Genomic DNA, 20,191 nt, shown 5'->3' with positions numbered 1-20,191 from the left:
TTGTTCCCCTTTTCAGAGTTTTGCCAGAGGGTACCTCTAGGTCTGTTCACTACAATTTAGGATTTACAATTAAATTTACGATTTAGCTAACTTTCTTGCTCTCTTTCCTTTTTTTAGGGTCCAGATCTAGTTCAGGTAAAAATGCAGATACCAACACGGATCAAATTACAGCTTTTGATGCTGGTGGCTAAATGTCCAACCATCCTTAGTAGCTTTTCAACCAGACTCTCTTTCAGGGTATCAATTCCAGCCTATTCAGCCAGGCTGGAGAGATACTTAATGTATGGCTCTTTGGGGCCCCATATATAGACATGTGTGAATAATCGATTTTTCAGTTCTAGGGCCAAACTGAAAAATAATTAAAAAAAAAAAGAACAAAACTGGTTAGTTTTGAACCAAAACTGATTCCTTCCCCCTTCCCCCGGCTGAGACAAAAAAAGAAATAATTTTGTTCAGGTCAAAATGAAAAGTTTCAAATGTTGAACTGAAATGACATTTTGAATCAAAATGTTGATTCAAAACAAACTTTTCAGCACTTTTCATTTTGAAAATGTCATTTCAAACTGACATTTCCGCAATGGTTTGTTTTGATTTTTTTCAAAATAAACCATTTAAACACTTTTGGCTAAAACTATTCTCTGAATTTGACCCAAATTCATGAATCATTTTGTTGTCCTGAAAATAATAATAATACCTACCTTTTACATAGCACATTTCATATTGAAATGATTCATTTCAGTAAGATAAATATGTATTGTTTTGACTTGATCATTTTGATTCATTTCATGTTGGCTTTAATATTAAATAATAAACATATAATTTAATATAATCTAAAAGTCAATGTGAAATTAATTGAAGCAATACATTCAAAATAAAATGTTTCCATGTGTCTGAATCAATTTTTTTTAGAATTTCAGTCCCATAGGTGCTTTAACTTTTTGTTCCTAGTAAAAACAAAACAGATTTTGAAGTCAAGTAGGAATTTCATAGGAAATAGAACTTCTGTTTTCTGACCAACTCTAATTGTATTAAAATACCACCTGAATTCCTCAGTCAAAGACCGTCCCTGTTCCAAAGAGTATGCAGTGTAAAAGACCAGACGTAATAAGTGAGTGAAATAAACAGGGAGGTTGGGGATGGGAAGGTAAAATAATATGAATGTGATTTTACAACACTGATAGAATTTTGCTTGACAAATGTTTGTTATCGAAGTAGTTCGTACAAGTTCGTAGTGAAGATGCACCTCCAAGGAGTGGAAAAGCAGCCAGAATCACAGCATGGTAAGAAGGGCATCTCAAATGAGATTTGGTTTATCAACACTTTAAATGAAACAGTAAAGATGGTTACACTTATCAAACTCAGGCCTCTCAGTTAACATTTCATTCATGTCCTGCAAGAAGTAGTGGAATCTGTTGTGAGCTTCTGCACAACAAAGTTTGAGAGTTTTCACATGAAAATGTGTATAAAAACTCATTGAGCTGCACAAAGAAGTTTAGAGTTCACTTCTTGAACAATATACAACACAAATATCATCCTGACGATAAAGACAGGATGTACAAGCTGTCATAATATGCTGACATTTCAGAAAGGTAAATGAATTAAATGTGTGTTTTCAAGGTTATGATGCTAACCTATTAACCAGGAGTGACAAAGTGTTGCTGTTCATCAAAAAGCTTGATTTATACATAGCAAAAAATAGTGGATGGGAACTTGGCATTTTCCCCACTGTTGAATGACTTTTTAAAAGGAAAACCAGTTTCAGTCAGAGGACAGCTGGAATGCTGGGGAATAACCTCCTGAGAAGCTGCAATGGGAACTTCCATTTTACTTCCTGGAAGAAAGTGTCCTAAGCACTCTGTGTTAATGTATAAGAAATCCATTTTTTAACAATGCTGTTTTTGATGCTGAGTTTCCAGAATATTTGCAGTAAAAATTAATGGAATTCTCTTTTGGATTAATCACTATATATATTTCAAAGGAAGAATTGAGACAAAATTTAGAATTGGAATATAGACGTGACCAGACTGGTTCAAACCCAAGGACTAACTAGTATCATATCTTCTGTCAGACCAGATGCTTCAGAGGAAGCCTGCAGTAGTTAGATGAGGGATAATCTACTCCCCACATTAGGTCTTGTTCTAATCTTATAGGGTATATCTATACTGCAAATAAACAAAAACAGCCGACAGTAGTGAGTTTCAGAGCCTGAGTCTACAGGCTGGGCTTGCCCTTTGGAACTAATAATAGCCATGTAGGTATACCCACGAGGACTGAAGATAGGGGTGGGTTTTAGAGCCTGAGCTCCAGCGTAGGCAGGAACATCTACATGACTATTTTTAGTGTCATAGTGCAAGTTCAGACCCAGGCTCTCAGATTCACTGTCGTGGGTATTTTTTTGAAGTGTAGACATATCTTTAGAGCAGGGAAAGTCAATAAGCAGACCGTGGGCCAAATCTGGCTCACCAGACACTTTTGAACGAACCCCTAAATCTTCTTATTTACTTAGCATTATTATTATATTTTTAAATGATTTTCTCTGGAGTCTGGACCTGGACTATACCTTGACCAAGAAATTAGGACCTTGACAAAAAAATAATTGACTACCCCTGCCTAGAGCTTGTCTATAGGGAGATATTTTTTTTCTCATTATGGGTGACTTTTTGCATTAAAATGCCTTGTGTCCATACAAAAGTATTCTTTCTTTTTTCTTCTAAATTACCTGGCCTGAAAGTAGATTAAGTTCATTTTGTGATGAGTTAATTCAGAAAAAGGTATCTGTGGATGCATCTGTATTTCAGAAGAACTTTTCTGCCTCTGGGCAGTCCTCCCACTGCTATCCCACCCTATATTGTGTCACATCTGGATCAACCTCCCTGTTTACCTGTCCACCCTCTACTACCCTGCTTAAATGTTGGTGCCCAACTAGGTTCACCCCATTTGCAATCACAACTGGCAGTTCAACCCAATCTGCGGCTGAAACCAAAAGAAAAATGTTGAGAAAACTTACCATTGGTGTATGGAATGTTCGTACCCTCATGGATCGAGAAGCTGTTGCAAGACCTGAGAGAAGGACAGCCCTCATTGCTGGAGAACTAGTGCACTACAACATCGATATAGTGGCATTAAGTGAAACAAGATTGCCTGGGGAAGGTTTCTTGAGTGAACCAGGAGGTGGTTACACCTTCTTCTGGAAAGGTAAGACTGAGACAGAGGATAGAATACATGGAGTTGGTCTGGCAATAAAAACCTTATTGATGCATCAACTCCCAGACCTTCCAGTGGGTATCAATGAAAGATTGCTGAAGCTACACTTCCCACTAAATGTCAAACGTCATGTCACCATCATCAGTGCATATGCACCCACTTTAATATGCTCTGACAACTCAAAGGAACAATTCTATGACGATCTCGACAGACTGATCAAGGCCACACCTGTAACAGATAAACTACTCCTACTTGGAGATTTCAATGCCAGAGTCGGGGCTGACAGTGAGAACTGGAAAGGAGTAATTGGGCCACATGGTGAATTCAGCGCACCTGGAAAGATGGAAAGAGACTGTTGAAAGCCTTGATTTCACCCATTTGAGCCATAAGGCACAGGCTCTTTTGCAGCAACTTGGAGGATCTCAGCCAGTAACATGATGCCCAGCAAAGGTGACCGCAAATGCTGTGGCCTCTCATCTTCTTTCTAACAGCAAAATGCTGACAGACAAGATTACACTCTAGGAGGTCCAGCGGGAACTCCACAGAAACCTCCAACAATGCCCAGAGGATTTCCTACTCTTCTCTCCATAAGGAGTTTAACATTGTGCTGTCGGAAACCAAAAGCTGGAAAGATGCAGGGAATGACTGCATTCCTCCAGAGTTTCTCAAGAACCTGGGGACACGGGGATGGCTGGTGGTGCTTTTTACTGCCGTGCATAGAACCAGAGAAATGCCAACAAGCTGGCGACAGGCAACAGTGGTTGCCCTACTGAAGCCTGGGAAACCCCCAGAGGATGCAGCCAGCTACTGTTCCATTTCTCTCCTCTCAACCACCAGCAAGCTCCTGGAATGGGTGCTGCTCCACTGGCTGTCTGATATCATCGAAGACATCCTTCCAGTGGAGCAAGTAGGATTTCGCCCAAAGAGGAACTGCGGTGACCAAGAAGTTTCACTTACCGGCCACACTGAGGCAGGATTCCAACGTAAGTTGAAGACAGGAATCACTCTTGTTGATCTGTCCTCAGCATACGACACTGTCTGGAGACAGGGCCTCCTCCTCAAGGTCTCCCGCATCATTCACTGTTGGTGAACGATCTGCTTCTTGGTGACAATGACCGCTGTTTTAAGGTACAACTTAATGGCCAGATCAGTAAACCAAGAACTCTTAACTTGGGCACCCTTCAGGGCTAGGTCCTGGCCCAATACTTTTTAATCTATACACCGCAGATATACCAGTGACAGAGTCAAGGAAAATCATCTATGCAGATGATATTGCCCTAGCTGTTCAGCATACAAGCCTTCATACCATCAGCTGCACCCTAACCCGAGATCTTAGCACAATGGCTGATTATTTCCAATGCTGGAAACTTAGGCTTAACCCAAAAAACCCATGGTGATCGTTTTCCAGCTGAACAATAAAATGGCTAATACCAAACTTGATGTGTAGTTCTGTGATTAGAGTGTTAGCCACGAGGCGAATCCAAAGAATCTTGGCATTACACTGGACCAGAGTTTGACCTTTTGACAACACATGGAGCACACCCATGATAAATTCAGGTCTCGTGTCACACTTATCAGAAAATTGGCTGGAACATCATGGGGCTCCAGTCCATGGACTTTACGAACCGCAACAATTGCCTTGGTATATTCTGCAGCTGAATATTGTACACCAGTGTGGTCTCACAGTAGTTGCACCAAATTCCTTGACACTCAACTCAATAACACTATGCACATAGAGTCAGGAACGCTCAAATCAATCCCAGTTGACTGGCTCCCAGTCCTATCGCACATCCAGCCTCGACAGATTAGAAAAGCTGCTTAGACATCTTGTTTTCTTAACCATGTCAATGCAAACATGAGGATCCCGCTGCACGATGACCTGCAGAACCTGCCAAAGACAAGATTAAAATCCCACAACCCTTTATGGAACCACATGAAGACCCTTACACCCAGCTTCAACACTGAGGCTCAATGGAGAGCCACATGGAGCATTTTGATCGCTCAAAACAAACAGCTCATCACTGACCCTGCTGAGGAACCACCGGGTTTTGATGTATGTCGGAAAGACAGGTGCAGATTGAGTCACATCAAGATATCTTATGGGAGATGTGGACAACCCTCTTTAAATGGAAAATGAGGCAAACACCTGTATGCAACTATTGTCACCAGGCACAAACGAGGGAGCACGTCATATCGGAGTATCCCCTTCATTCTTTTGCTGGGGGCCTGAAGGACATTCACCAGCTCACTGTTGCAGCAATGTGCTGGCTATCAAACTTTGGTATAAATCTGTAGTCATTGCCATATGAAAGAAGAAGATTGGGACCCACCAGGGCTAGCGCCTCCAAAATCTAACTGCTGAATCACCTATACTTCTTGCCTCCAAGTCACAGTACACCTGGCATGCTACTGGCATCATAGGGGTTTGGTGAACTCCAGCCCTGAGCACCTCAATAGTTACAACATTGTAATGCAGGCACATTTATTGAAAGGGCAGATACAGGAAAAGAAAACACAATATAAAAGGTCTTTTCTTCACAGTTTGAGTAATGCCCTGAGCATTTAGCTACTATAGCATTTTATGATGTACATTTCCCAAAGTGAGACATTTAAAAATGCATAGAGATTAAAAGGCACTCAACAACTCAGAATTGTTAAGCTCTTGGGTTCAGAATAATTACTGCAGAAGTCTGTTTATTCTGCCATGCACTTTGTGCTGATCTGCAATTGTTATAAAAGGGAATTGAACCCAAAGATAGTGCTGTAGTTTGGCATGAACACTGAAAGGCAATGCAGGCTTGTTGAGGCCAGCTGTATAGTCCTGCAGCAGTACTGGGGAGACCATTGCCAAGGCCGGATTAACTATCCTGTGGGCCCAGGCCTATTAGATTTTGTGGGGCCCCTGTATATAAGTCTTTTTCCTAATTTAAAACAAAATGGTCACAATTATGGCATCAAGATTATTAATGCTATACTAAACAGCCTTTTAATTAACATAAAGCCATTCTGTGCTTATATTTCCGTCTAAAAACATGTTATATAATTAATTTAATTCAAAATAATCTACTTCTTACCTTAGAACAGCTGTTCTTTAGTTTCTTTCTGGGAAGGAGTTTGGGTGTAGGAGGGGGCTCCAGGCCAGGGCAGAATTTCGGGGGTGTGGGGTCTGGGAGGGAGTTTGGGTGCAGGAAGGGGATTCAGACCTGGCGCAGGGGGTTGTGGTACAGGAGTGGGTGCAGGGTCTGGAAGGGAGTTTGCGTGCAGGAGGGGGTTCTGACCTGGGGCTGGAGGTTGGGGTGGAGGAGGGGATGCAAGGTGCAGGCTCTGGCCGGGAGGCACTTACCACAGGCGGCTCCTGGTCGGTGGCGCAGCAGGGCTCAGGCACGCTGCCTGCCTCCCTGCCATAGCCTCACGGAGCTCCCAGAAGCAACCGGCTGCTGGCACATTTCTGCGCACCCCTGGGGGAAGTGAGAGAGCATGTCTCTGTGTGCTGCCCATGCCTGCAAGTGCTGTGGGAGAGTGCTGGGGGCAGGGGCAATGTGCGGAGCTGCTTCCCTTCCTCAGAGATGTGCCAGCAGCTGCCCGCTTCTGGGAGCGGCATGGGGCCCTGGCATGCAAGCAGCCTGCCTGAGCCCTGCTGCGCTGGGGCCCCCCTTAGCCTGAGGCCCTGGGTTGTAGCCCCTAAAGCCCCTGTGTTAAATGTGGCCCTGACCATTGCAGCATATCTTGCTGGTCTGCCCATTGCCTTTTTGAATAAGATATTTCTTTGCCATTTGGTTACATGCCTTGAGATAACATCCTCCAAAGAAAGGACAACTTCAGAGGCACGTGTGCAATTACTAACCTATCCCCTGCTGCCCTCAAAGGCATCAAACCCACCCCCTGCCCATAGAAAGGGGATCCCAAAGAAAGGGGAAATAAGGTGGAAAACATTTTAACTTTTCTAAGCTCCCCCCGACTGGGAAGAGACTCTGGGAATAATATTCCAAAACTGAGGAAAAAGCAATGTTTTGTCATTGTTGACATGGAGACGGGAATTAATACAATAATTACTTGTTCTGTTCCTCAGCCTGCCTGAAATTTTGCCACTTCTTCTGGTCCTCTAAGGTCTGCATCAGTGACCTATCCCACTAGTTAGTAATAGTTTCCTGAGCTCAGAAATGGCACCCCACTGAGTGAAGCTGCTCCTGGAAAAGTTCATCCACAAGTGGCTGCTCATTTTCCTTCCGCTTCTTCTCTACCTAAATTAGTTTGGCAAATACCAGTGCAGCAGCTTCTGCACATTAACCACTGTCATAATAGTGGCATATAGCATTGTTCCTCCCATGGTGGCTGACAGCAGTTTGAAAATGGCACTTGCTCACAAAAGACTGATGAATCATGGGATGCGAAGAGAGGCATCTAGGAATTTTCTAGTTTGACTCCAAGTCGTAGAATTCCAGAGTCTTCTGGTAGGTATCTCACAGTATACCAGGAGACAAATCCCCAAATGCATAGAGCCCAGAAGTGGGATAATGCTCCATGGAATCCCAGAATACTGTGCACTTTAAAAAAAACTCAGTGTCATGGATGCACTGTTTAAAGGGAAATTGGTTAAAGTTGGCGATGTGGATGTAATTATTTTGAATTTGTTATTCTGCAAAATTTATACAGAAAAACAAATTCTGAATTTTTTTTCCTGTATAGACAAGCCATAATAGTCATAATTGTCTTAAACTCTGAATCATGAGATTTAATGTCTCTTCTGAAATTTTTGTTAGCATTAACTGTAATAACTCTAGATATTCTTGTTATCTCTATTCTATAACTTGTGGTGTCTTTTTAGCCTCAACAACTTCCTATAGCAATGAGTTCCGCAGCCTAATTGTGTGTTGTGTTAAAAAGAATTGACTTCTATCAGTTTTGAATTTGCCACCCTCCATTTTCTCTGAATGTCCTCATGTTGTTGCTTAGAGACAGGGAGAACAGAAATTCCTGCTCTATCTTCTCTACAGCATTCACTGTTTTCTATACTTTTATCATGTTGCCTCCTATTCACCTCCTTTTGAAGGTAAACAATCCCAATTTTTACAATCTGTGCCCATAATTATTCTTGTATTCTTTTTTTGAACTACCTCTAATTATGCAATGCTGTTTCAGAGCAGGGGCTGGCCATGGACATTACTGCATACAGCATTTCAGATGAGGCTGCTGCATTGATTTCTATAATGGCAGTATACTTTCTATATTATTCTCCATCCATCTTAGTCCTTAAGCATCTAACCTCTTATTAGTTTTTTTGATGGCAGCTGCACATTCAGCAGACCTATTAATTGAACTGACACACTGACACCCAAGTCCCTTCCTAAGTTGATAGAGCTAACCTTTTATGGAATGTGAGTAGTTCTGTTTTTTCCCTCCCATGTCCATTACTTGGTTTTTATCAACACTGAACTTCATTTGCCATGGTGTTTCTCATTCACTCAGCTCATTTAGGTCTCTGTGAAGTTACTCACAGTCCTCATTGACCTTGACTAACCTAGATAACTTTGTGTCATCTGCAGAACTTGCCATTTCACCACTCACCCACCTTGCAGATCATTTATGAATATTTTAAACACTGAACCTAGTATGGATCCTCATTGAACATCCTACAAACATAACTTTTAAATCTTCCACTCTGCAAATCTGCACTTAATTAAATCACCTGTTTTTTTTTAGCTATTTTAAAACTTTTTTTGGTGGGAATGATGAGTGTGTGTGTTATCTGCATATTTGATAATACTGCAAATCAAATACAATACTCTGAGGTGAAGCTAAAAAAATTGTTAGGTTTATTTAAAAAAAAATTACCGATAGCTGTCATGCGATTGGTACAGGCTGATATAGTCCTAAAAGTTAAACTACAATCAAAGACGTTGCCTGTGATATACCTAAATACTTAAACCTTGAGCAGTTCTCGGAACAAACTTCTAAATGCCAATAAACAGTAGCTATATGACTGTTTTATTATATGATGTGATACTCATGGTCATCAATGATTATCTTGAACTTTAGCTCTCTTGGGTTTTAGATAAGAGTTGATGAATTCACTATATATATTCTAGGGTACATTGTTGTGATGTGCTCATGCAATAATTACCTTTGCACCACATCCTTGATATGAACTGTGAAAATTCACTCTGATATTAATGCCATATTCTGTGCAGAGGAAAGGAAAATAATATAATTTTGTAAAATCATGTTTAAAAATGAGATTTATATTTTCCTCTATAAACTTAGCAAGTTGAATTGGCATTATGATGACTTTCTCCCTAAGTCAGTGTTAATTTTCTCCATGCCATTTAGTGTCTTGTCACTGTACTTAGGCATTTCTCCTCTGCCTTGTATTTGTGACCTATTTACAAACGTGCAAAGAAGGAGTAAAAAGCTACTGAATCAAAGCTGCTCACTTTTCATAGATATAAAAGACTATACAAGAGCTCAACATTTGTTAAGCTGAATGTTTTAGAGGCTATTGGGCTGGTGTGGTCAATAGAGCTGTGCTGATTGATAGGAGCTGAGGAGTTGTCCTGATTTTGTTCCTACTCACAAAAGTATAACTCTCTTTTTATGTTAGAACTTGAAATTATATTCTTTCTGGGGATGGAACAATCAAAATAAAATTATTCTTTGCTAACAGTTTTCGGAAAGTAGTAGATCTAGTTATTTAAACTGCTGTTATTTAAATGACCCTGCTGGCACTGTTATCATGTAGTTGGGAACTACAGACACATTTCTTGGGAATCTATGAAGGAAATAGATTTCTGGAGAAATGAGCTTAATATAATTAGTCATAAGCACACACCTTCTGATTACACGTGGTTTGATGTATTCAAACTTCCAGGTGTGTAAAAGAATGTATTACTGAATCCTTGCCAGCGCTGAATTGCAAAATCTAGAGAGACTGCAAAGTCTTCATGGGATAGCAATGCAGGAACAGATGACCACACTAATAGTTATTAGGCCAAATAATGTGCTGACTTACATTGTGTGCAATCTCACTGACAGCAATTAGTTTTGCATGAGCTATATGTCAGTGCAGAATATTCCCATCGCCTCTTTTAAAAGGAAGCTGTATAAATGCCAATATACAGTGGAAAAGTTAATCTTTTCAAAGTTACCCTGATCATTGTGCAAGAGAGGATTATCCCTTAAGTGTTTCCCACCTACATTCTTTCTTTTTTTTACTTCCATCTCTTTCTTTCCTTTTAAGAACAGTAGGGTAGACCTTTATTATATGATTTATATTTTTGTACCTAATTCTGTTTTATTAGTTATAGCAACATTTTTCTACATTTAGGACCACACATTTTCTAAGGGTGGTGTGTAAGTTGCACTGGTGACATTTACGTGTGCAGCCATTTACATGCTAAATTTGAATTTACATGCATAAAAGTCTATTTGTACGCAATCAGATATTTTGGAAGTCCCTTTGAAAAATAGCTTGTAGTATTCCTCTATCTCTGTGTGGACTTCGTATGTTCTCTGTAACAGTAGCCAAGTGGCATATACTTCCAAAGTACTGACTGAAGCACAACAGAACTAGAGAATCATAGAAATGTAGGGCTGGAAGGGACCTTAAGAGGTCACCAAGTTCAGGCCCCAGCACTGAGGCAGGACCAAATATATCTGGATCATCCCTGACAGGTGTTTGACCAACCTGATCTTAAAACCCTCCAGTGATGGAGATTCCACAGCCTCGCTAGGAAGCTTATTCCAGAACTTATCTACCCTGATAGTCAGAAAGATTTCATAAATCTTCCTTGCTGCATTTTAAGCTCACTGCTTCTTGTCTTACCTTTAGTGGACATGGAGAACAATTGATCAATCTTCTTTATAACAGCCTTAACATATTTGAAGATAGTTATCAGGTCCCCCCTCAGTCTTCTTTTCTAAAGACTAAGTGTACCCATCTTTTATCATAGGTCAAGTTTTCTAAACCTTTTATCATTGTTTTTTGCTTTCCTATGGATTCTCTCCAATTTGTCCACATCTTTACTAAAGTGTGGTGCCCAGAGTTAGACACAGTACTCCAGCTAAGGCCTCATCAGTGCCAGGTACAGTGGAACCATTACCTCCCATGTTTTACATACAACTCTCCTGTTAATACATCCCAGTATGATATTAGCCTTTTTCACAATTGCATCACATTTTTGACTCAGATTCAGTTTGTGATCCCCTGTACTACTGCTGAACCAGTTGTTCCCTATTTTGTAGTTGTGCATTTGATTTTACCTCCCTTTGTGTATTACTTGCATTTGTCTTTATTGAATTTGTTGATATCAGACCAATTCTCCAATTTGTCAAGGTCATTTTGAATTTTAATCCTGTCCTCAAAGTGTTTGCAACTCCTCCCAGGTTGGTGTCATCCACAAATTTTATAGCATACTCTCCACTCCGTTATCTAAGTCATTAAAGAAAATAGTGACTAGTACCAGTCCCAAGACAGATCCCTGTGTGACCCCACTAGATACATCCTCCTGACAGGGAACCATTAATAATGACTCTTTGAGTATGGTCTTTCAACCCGTTTTGCATTCACCTTACAGTAATTTCATCTAGACCACATTACCTAATTTCCTTTTGAGAATGTCACGTAGGCATGCATCAAAAGTCTTACCAAAATCAAGATATCTCATGTCTACAGCTTCCTACCATCCACTAAGCCAGTAACCCTGTGTGACGGGGCATGCGTACTCCCCACTAGTACTGCAAGGATTAACTCCAGTCTGTGGGCCGAGGAGGCCAAACCCCCTTGGCTCTGCTGAGCATGCTCTGGCTGGAGACCAGGTATAAAAGGGAGCAGCTCAGCTCATTTAGGACTGACTGCCGAGGAAGGAGGATGCACACTGCGGGCTCAAGCCCGAGAACTGCTGAGGTCCCAGATGGTGGAAGCCAGAGATGCCAAGAGCCAGGTGTACGCCCAAACTCCTGTGGATGCCCAAAGAATGACGGAGCTGCTGAGAGCTGCACAGGCTGAGGAGTCGAAAGACCTCGGAGACGCCAGGACCACTGCATCAGGGAAAGGGTAGGAAGTAGCTCAGGGAGATTAGTCATTGTGCCGGTTAGTGTCAGCATGTTTTGGATGGATCCCACCGCTGACCCAATGGCGAGCACATTTGCCACTGCCAGGGCCCTGAGCTAGAACTTGGTGGAGCAGGTAGGGCCCGGGTCCCCCTTCCTGGCCACCACCCACTCATAAGTGGCGGCCCACTCCTCTGACCGGCCGCTAGGCCGCACAGCCCTGCTCAAGAGGGCAGCACTATTGACTCTGGCCATTGGGCCACATAGCTCTGAAGGAGAGGGCAGTCATTTGACTTTTGCCCCTAGGTCACGCTATCCTGATATAAGGGTGATCATACAGACTCAGCGTGGGGACATAATAATCCTCACCCTGGCCCAGAAGGGGACGGGGAGCACTTGCCCTGCAACACCCTGTCAGTGAAGGAAATTAAGTTGGTTTGGCATGATTTGTTCTTGACAAATCCATGTTGGCTATTACTTATCACCCTATTCTGCAGGTTCTTACAAAATGATTGTTAAATAATTTGTTAAATAAAATATCTTTCCAAGTATCAAGGTTAAGCTGACTGGTCTATAACTATACTCAGGTTGAAAAACACTCTGTTTTTGATAGTAAAAATTGATGAGAGTAGAAATAGACCATAAACTGTGGGAAGTCATATTGCAGAAATCATTGCAAAAACCCTACTAGACTTCAGAAAATGATCAGTTCATTAAATGTGAAATGCAGGCCAGGTGAGATACTTCTTGTAGAGAAAAAAGAACAGGAGTACTTGTGGCACCTTAGAGACTAACAAATTTATTAGAGCATAAGCTTTCATGGGCTACTGCCAACTTCTTCGGATGCATATAGAGTGGGACATATATTGAGGAGATATATATACACACATACAGAGAGCATGAACAGGTGGGAGTTGTCTTACCAACTCTGAGAGGCCAATTAAGTAAGAGAAAAAAATTTTTTTTTTGAAGTGATAATCAAGCTAGCCCAGTACAGACAGTTTGATAAGAAGTGTGAGAATACTTACAAGGGGAGATAGATTCAATGTTTGTAATGGCTCAGCCATTCCCAGTCCTTATTCAATCCTGAGTTGATTGTATCTAGTTTGCATATCAATTCCAGCTCAGCAGTCTCTCGTTGGAGTCTGTTTTTGAAGTTTTTCTGTTGTAAGATAGCCACCCGCAGGTCTGTCATTGAATGGCCAGACAGGTTAAAGTGTTCTCCCACTGTTTTTTTTTCTTACTTAATTGGCCTCTCAGAGTTGGTAAGACAACTCCCACCTGTTCATGCTCTCTGTATGTGTGTATATATATCTCCTCAATATATGTTCCACTCTATATGCATCCGAAGAAGTGGGCTGTAGCCCACGAAAGCTTATGCTCTAATAAATTTGTTAGTCTCTAAGGTGCCACAAGTACTCCTGTTCTTTTTGCGGATACAGACTAACACGGCTGCTACTCTGAAACCTGTTCTTGTAGAGAAGATACTATTTCTAAAGTACCTATAAATAGTGTAAGTCATGAGTGCAAGAACAGACGTTTGAAGTAAATATGACTCAAGTAATACTCATTTGTAGAAAAAAAAAATGAAAGACACAAATGAGAAACACAAAATAAGCCAGTTTTCCAAAAGCTTGAGAGAATAAATCCAGATAAATGGCCAACAAAAAAAGCCCAGGTACCTCCAACCATATAAACATATTGGGACTACCAAGATAAAACTGTATGAAGGATATCATGTTATAAAAGCACAGAGCATAAAATCAGAAATGCTAAGCATAATCCACAGTGTCCATTTGAGTATTGAAAGGTGTAAGAAGAGTCCAAGATGTCCTAGTCTGGCAAAGTACGAATACTGCCATCAAAGACAAGGTATGCAAAGGTGAAATCTTTGGTAAATATGTGAAATGAAATGCAAAGGAACCAGTGGAACCACATGAGAATTCTGATTGTTCTTGATCCAAGATTGCAGCAGATCTCTTTGAATTATGGCTTGTCTACATGGGGGATTTTATTCAGACTGAGTTTTTGGCCCTATGTGGTATGTATTAGATAGTCCACAATAATTGTGTACACATGGTCAACTATTTCCTGCTTCAGGACAAATCATTGTGTCTACATGGCCGGGACTTTGCACATACTAAGTATACAGAATTCTGGATGGGTGTCCCATGGTTACACACGTCACTCCTAACATCATGTAAGTAGTGTGGGGTAGAAGTTGGATGACTTCCAAGCTAGTGTGAATGAGGATTATGGGCACTTGTTTGCACTAACTCAATATGGGATGAACGTAGTACCTTTTCAAAGTGGATTACATGTTAACTTGCCAGTCAGAATGCTTTAAGAATTGTGTCATTTGGAAGCAGGTCGTTTAATGCACACAAACTGAAGTTTAGTGTGTAATAATCCCCCTACGTAGACAAGCTCTACTCCAATTTCTTCTAAAATGAGCTGTTACACAACACATTAAGCATCAATGTAATAGTACATTGTAAATTGCAGTTTACTATCCATTGGATTCCTGGTGAGTTAATAATAGATAAGGGCTCACAATTCACAAGCGAATCGTGGGAATTTCTTTCCAATGTATCATTTCAAGCACATCATGTCAAGGCTATAATATGAACAGGTGAATGGGTTAGCAGAAAAATCAGTACAAAGACCAAGGAACTTGGTTAAAAAAGAAAAAGTTCTGGCAGTTTCAAAGGATCCATATTTAGCATTGTTAGAATGTCATTACACACCTCACAATGATTCATTAGGATGACTAGCTCAGAGACTTATGGGGAGAAAGATAAAAATCACAGTGCTGACATCTTAAAAGCTTCTTGGGCCAAAGACAATTAACCTGGAAGATGTTACAAAAGAATGATAGGGCAAGAAACTAGAACAGAATAAATACTCTGACAAGAAAACTGAATGAGGTGGGTGAGGTAATTTCTTCTATTGGGCCAACTTCTGTTGGTGAAAGAGACAAACTTTTGAGCTTCTCAGAGCTCTTCTTCAGGTCTTGTCTCTCTAATATCATGAAACCAGGATGTTGGACATCAAGTCTCTATTGCTGTATTTTATTAATTGGTGCAATGGCTGTATAAATGTCAAGCTGTTGTTTTCACTTGATATTAGGTTTAATTTGCATTTGATTTTCCAAGAATAAAAAAATAAAAGGGAAGTTGTAACAGTTGCTGTTGGAGCCAAAGGATAGCGATCTCTACCACGTGATGGGGGATAATGTTCTTCTAACACTGTCACATCATGGGACTGGGACTAGCGAAAAAAGGGTTAGCCTAGTCTGCTAACAGCAGCCATTATGTACGGGGTGATAGTATGTGTTGATAGGCGGAATGAGGCACAGTCTCAAATGATTTGAAGTCTACTTACAGTGAGGACTGCTAACATAACGTAGAGGTGGGGATATAAGGACAATGCTGGCAACATAAAATGAGATTGTTTTGCATCTATTAATTATAATTCTATTATTTAAGGCCAGCATTGTCAAACCTAAGGGTCTAATGTTAGGCGCCTAAATCCATATTTAAGCTTCAAAATACAAGTGTCCTAATGGGAGAGGAATAACTCAGTGGTTTGCGCATTGGTCTGCTAAACCCAAGGTTGGGAGTCCAATTCTTGAGGGGGCCATTTAGAGATCTGGGGCAAAAATCTGTTTGGGGATTGGTCCTGCTTTGAGTAGGGGGCTTGGACTAGATGACCTCCTGAGGTCCCTTCCAACCCTGATAATCTATGATTTTTAGAAATGTTGGATGCCTGCACCTCACCTTGCCATCATTGCCAAGCACCTTCCTGTTCCACAGTGGGAGCTGTGTGTGCTTAATGCCTATGAAAACCAGGTAATTTCTTTAGGTGCTTAAATATGAATTTAGCTCCTTAACTTCAGGCACTCAAGTTTGAAAATTTTGGCTTAAATATAGCTTTATAAAGAAACAGAAGAACCTATTGCTGTGCTTCTCAGTGTTTTTTTTTAGTCGTTGCTCAGGAAAGGAATGCCAGCTGTGTTTAAAGGCAGATAAGGTTATGATGAGTGGCAGTCATTTGGTAAACTCTTTCTCATTTGTTTTATAACATAAGTTAATGTGTCTCCAGTGATGTTAACTGCTTTACTCTAAGAATAAGCACATGCTCATATGATTTGCTCAAGCAGTTTTGTTTTGATTGCTTCAGGTCAAGGATCAATTCTAGCTGAAAACTGACTGAAGGTAAATTCTGCGGTCAGTTGCACCTGTGCAACCTTATTAGGCTCAGCTAGGTTGCAGGGCTGCAGCTAAGAACAAAATATTCCCTTTTAACTGCTTATCATGTGCTTCAAAGTGAGCATAAAACCAACAGACACACCCCTCTTATGTGATTTATGCATGCACATTTTAATGAAGCCAGAGTAATTGTGTTTATATTGGGCTATGGTTCTTCTGTGCAAATAATGAAAAACTGCTAGAATCAAGGGCTTGTATTTTTTAAAGTGATCAGTGATTGGAGGTGTTTCAGTTTTGGGTGCCCAACTTGAGACACTTGACAGAGCCCTGATTTTCCAAAGTGCTCACCTTTTCAGGTACCTCATGTTGGGCACTTAAGCAATGAGGCATTCCAAAGATCTAGTCACTTTTGAAAATGTAGGCCTCTGGGTTCTATTTCAAAGGCTTTCTACCATGCTGCTGCAGTTCCTGGTGCAATAACAGCTGCAAATGGGCAGCTGAGCATTTTCAAAGGCAAGTACAACTGCATTTTTTAATGGATAAATGCCAGGGAGAAATTCTGGACCAGAAAATGCTATTGTAAGTGTCTGTTCCGAGTAACAAAGGCACACCAATTGCTCTGCATTGTGTCACCAGACCAGTCATGTTATACAGATTAGCCAGGAACAAAAAGGTGTTCACCTGGCAACAGTTGTGGCAACATGCTCCTATGTCAGGAACTGGCTTAACCGTAGGTTCAGAGAGATTGGGGAAATAAGGGACCACAGATCTATTAGACAGAGCAGATCAACATCACAGGAAATACAGGGCACAAGTTAGCTGCTAGATGAACAAGCCACCAATCTTGAAATATGTAATGTGGAAGCCACCACTGACAGAATTATGGGATACTTATGGAATGAGAGTTGTGGATATTAATGCTACCACCCAGAAAAAGGAGACGATTAAGAGTTTATAGTACAATCCTTACTGCTCAAAAATAATAAATAATAATGTTGCCCTTTTTCTGACACTAGTGTCTTGTTCTGACGGCAGTGTCACACATCTCCTTAGTGGCAGCCCGATCTCTGGGGCTTGCATGTCAGCTTCACTGTGGAGGAGAAATCAGTGACATGGAGTCTGAGTATATTCTAAGTGTTTCATTTACTTGTTTTATTGAAACACATACACCAGTCCAGGATCAATAGTGGTCACAAATAGCATGCGGGGCAATCTTTTCTATCGAGAATCTCAGCCCAAAGCCAGTATATGGTTCCCAGGGGACAGCTCTGCCTCAAGAATTGACTCTACTCAGAGAGGAAAGCAGAGCGTAAACTCTCCTGCTGCTCACACAGCTTTCCAGAAGCTGTCTTTACATTGAACTTTGCATAATCCAGCACTAAATGAAGTGCAGCATGTTTCCCCAAGACTGAACATTTGCTTGTATGCTAAGAAAAAGAACCTGAAATACTCTATGTAACAGTACCACCCGGTGAGGCTTGCAAAAATAATAATAAGGAATGGGAGAAGTTCGGACTTAAGAAAAATGACTACAGAATAATACATAAAGTATAATAAAAACTAAAATCCTATGAACTATTTAATGTCTGTTACATATTGTTTTTGTGGCAGGTTCTTCAGCCTCATGTTCTCTGTCCTCAACTGTCAGACAGCTTGTTCTTTGCACTGCACCATTCTACCAGTCAGGTTTAGCCAGGGCATGGGACTTTCTACAATCACCCATGCCCTGCCTCCAGTTCATATTTATGTAAAGCTTCTCTGTTGTGGGGTATTTTAAGTTTCATCACTATATCCTGTACCTGGTTGTGTTTTGGGGCAAATAACTATACATGGTGCAAGGCAGTGGAAGATCAGGTGTAAAATGTGTAGAAAAAGGTGTGGAAAGGTAGTACTTTATTGCTAAGGACATTTTTCTTTTTGAAATCAGACTTTGCATTGATACGTAGTGGTTTCAGAATCCTTGCCCTTTCTATATGAAAGTTCTGAGCTCTCAGTATCTCGTTTCATTTTTTAGATTTTATGTATTCTTTTTTACAGCATCTACTATGGTACATGGTTTTCAAATAGCTTCAAGCATTTAATATTTAACATGCTGTCTGATTTCCTTAACCTTCTAGTAATATGAAATCCTTTTGTTTATCAGATAAGATTTTTATACTTGACAAAGAAATTATAAAGAAGGGTAAATATGTCTCTTGCTAATTGAAAAATAAGTCCATCACTGTAGTGTATAGAAGCTCTTGGATATTACCAACTATCTATTACTATGCTGTGAATGTTCAGTATAAATAATCTAGGCCAGCATGCCCTTTTCACACAAAGCGAACAGTGACTGAGGCAGTGCTCCATGAAAGTACTGCCTCATTCACTGAACATCTATGTAGCAACACACACACATTTAGTCCTCCTTAAAGAACTTTGGCAAAGTCGGCTACATATTGAAATGTATAAATATAACCATAGCCATTCCCCTGGCTCTATCCCGCCAAGAGTGAAGTTGAGGTGCTGCATGGAAGGAATAGCTCCTGAAGGCAAATATTCTAGTATGCTTTTATTTTTAACTATTCGTCAATAAAATGGCTGTATGTCAACTGAAGGTCTTTCTGTTAGCGAATCAAATAGCATCTAGCAACCATTTATTCAGCAGAAGTCTGCAAGCACTTCCCATGAGGACTTTACCAGGAGATGGGGACAAATAACTTAGGTTATAATAATTTTATTTTTAATATTTTTGGAAGGCTGAAACCATCCAGCCACACTATCTATACATAGGAATTTCCAAAGATGAGGGCCTTTGATCTCCTGCCATACTCCTCTGTGGAAGATATCAGTTTCCATATGTTCTAACAGCCTGCAGGGCCATGTTTTCCCTCCCAAGCAGAAAATACTTATCCACCAGTGTTATGTTTTGTATGTATAAAAGCTTAGTTGTTGGGGTTTACTCACAGGGTTATCTCTGAGACTGAAGAGAGAGGGGTGTTATTTCTAGCACTCCTTCTAGGCCTGGCATCAACACTTCTGTCTATCACCATTACACAGAAACCCTAGTAATAGCTCAGTGCAAAAAAAAGAACAAAGGCTATGCATCCCATTGCACATTTCCCACGCGCACGCAGCTGAGAACATTAAAAAACTAGGACTGCTGGATAATATATGGATCACCTAAGGGGCTCACATGTAAATAAAATAAAATAAAATAAATGTAGTTTTGTGGCAGCAATGTAAAAACATGGCACTCCAGAATTTTAGGCATGCTCACACCCACTGCTTTGCCCATAGTCTGATTGTAATAGACAGTAAATATCAAGTGATGATCATGTTAGGGATGATACTCAGAGTTTGTACATGCTTTAATTACTCTCCAATCCCTCATGAGAACATGCTCAGAGCCAATTAAGGGAAAAACAACCCTCCATTTCAACACCTCATTCAAGAGATATAAACCATATGGATCTCTACATACTACTTGATTGTCACTGTTTGATGTAAAATATCTTCAGTGTTTGAATTCCACAAGTACCAGGGTATTGCTTTCCATTCTCCCAATAGCATGTGCTGGAATATCTCTTTCACATCTGGAAACAATTTAGAGATGCTTCAAAAGAAGTTTCTTCTGAACCACTCTTTAAGCTAAATTAGCACAATTATGCATCAGTTAAAGAAAAAAATCTGACCAATATTATGGAAAATCCAGACTTCAGCTACGATCTGCTATACATCAGTAATTATAT

Source organism: Chrysemys picta, chromosome 1 (assembly GCF_011386835.1).
Source record: "Chrysemys picta bellii isolate R12L10 chromosome 1, ASM1138683v2, whole genome shotgun sequence".
Taxonomy (NCBI): Eukaryota; Metazoa; Chordata; order Testudines; family Emydidae; genus Chrysemys; species Chrysemys picta.
This window is presented reverse-complemented; position numbering follows the sequence as displayed.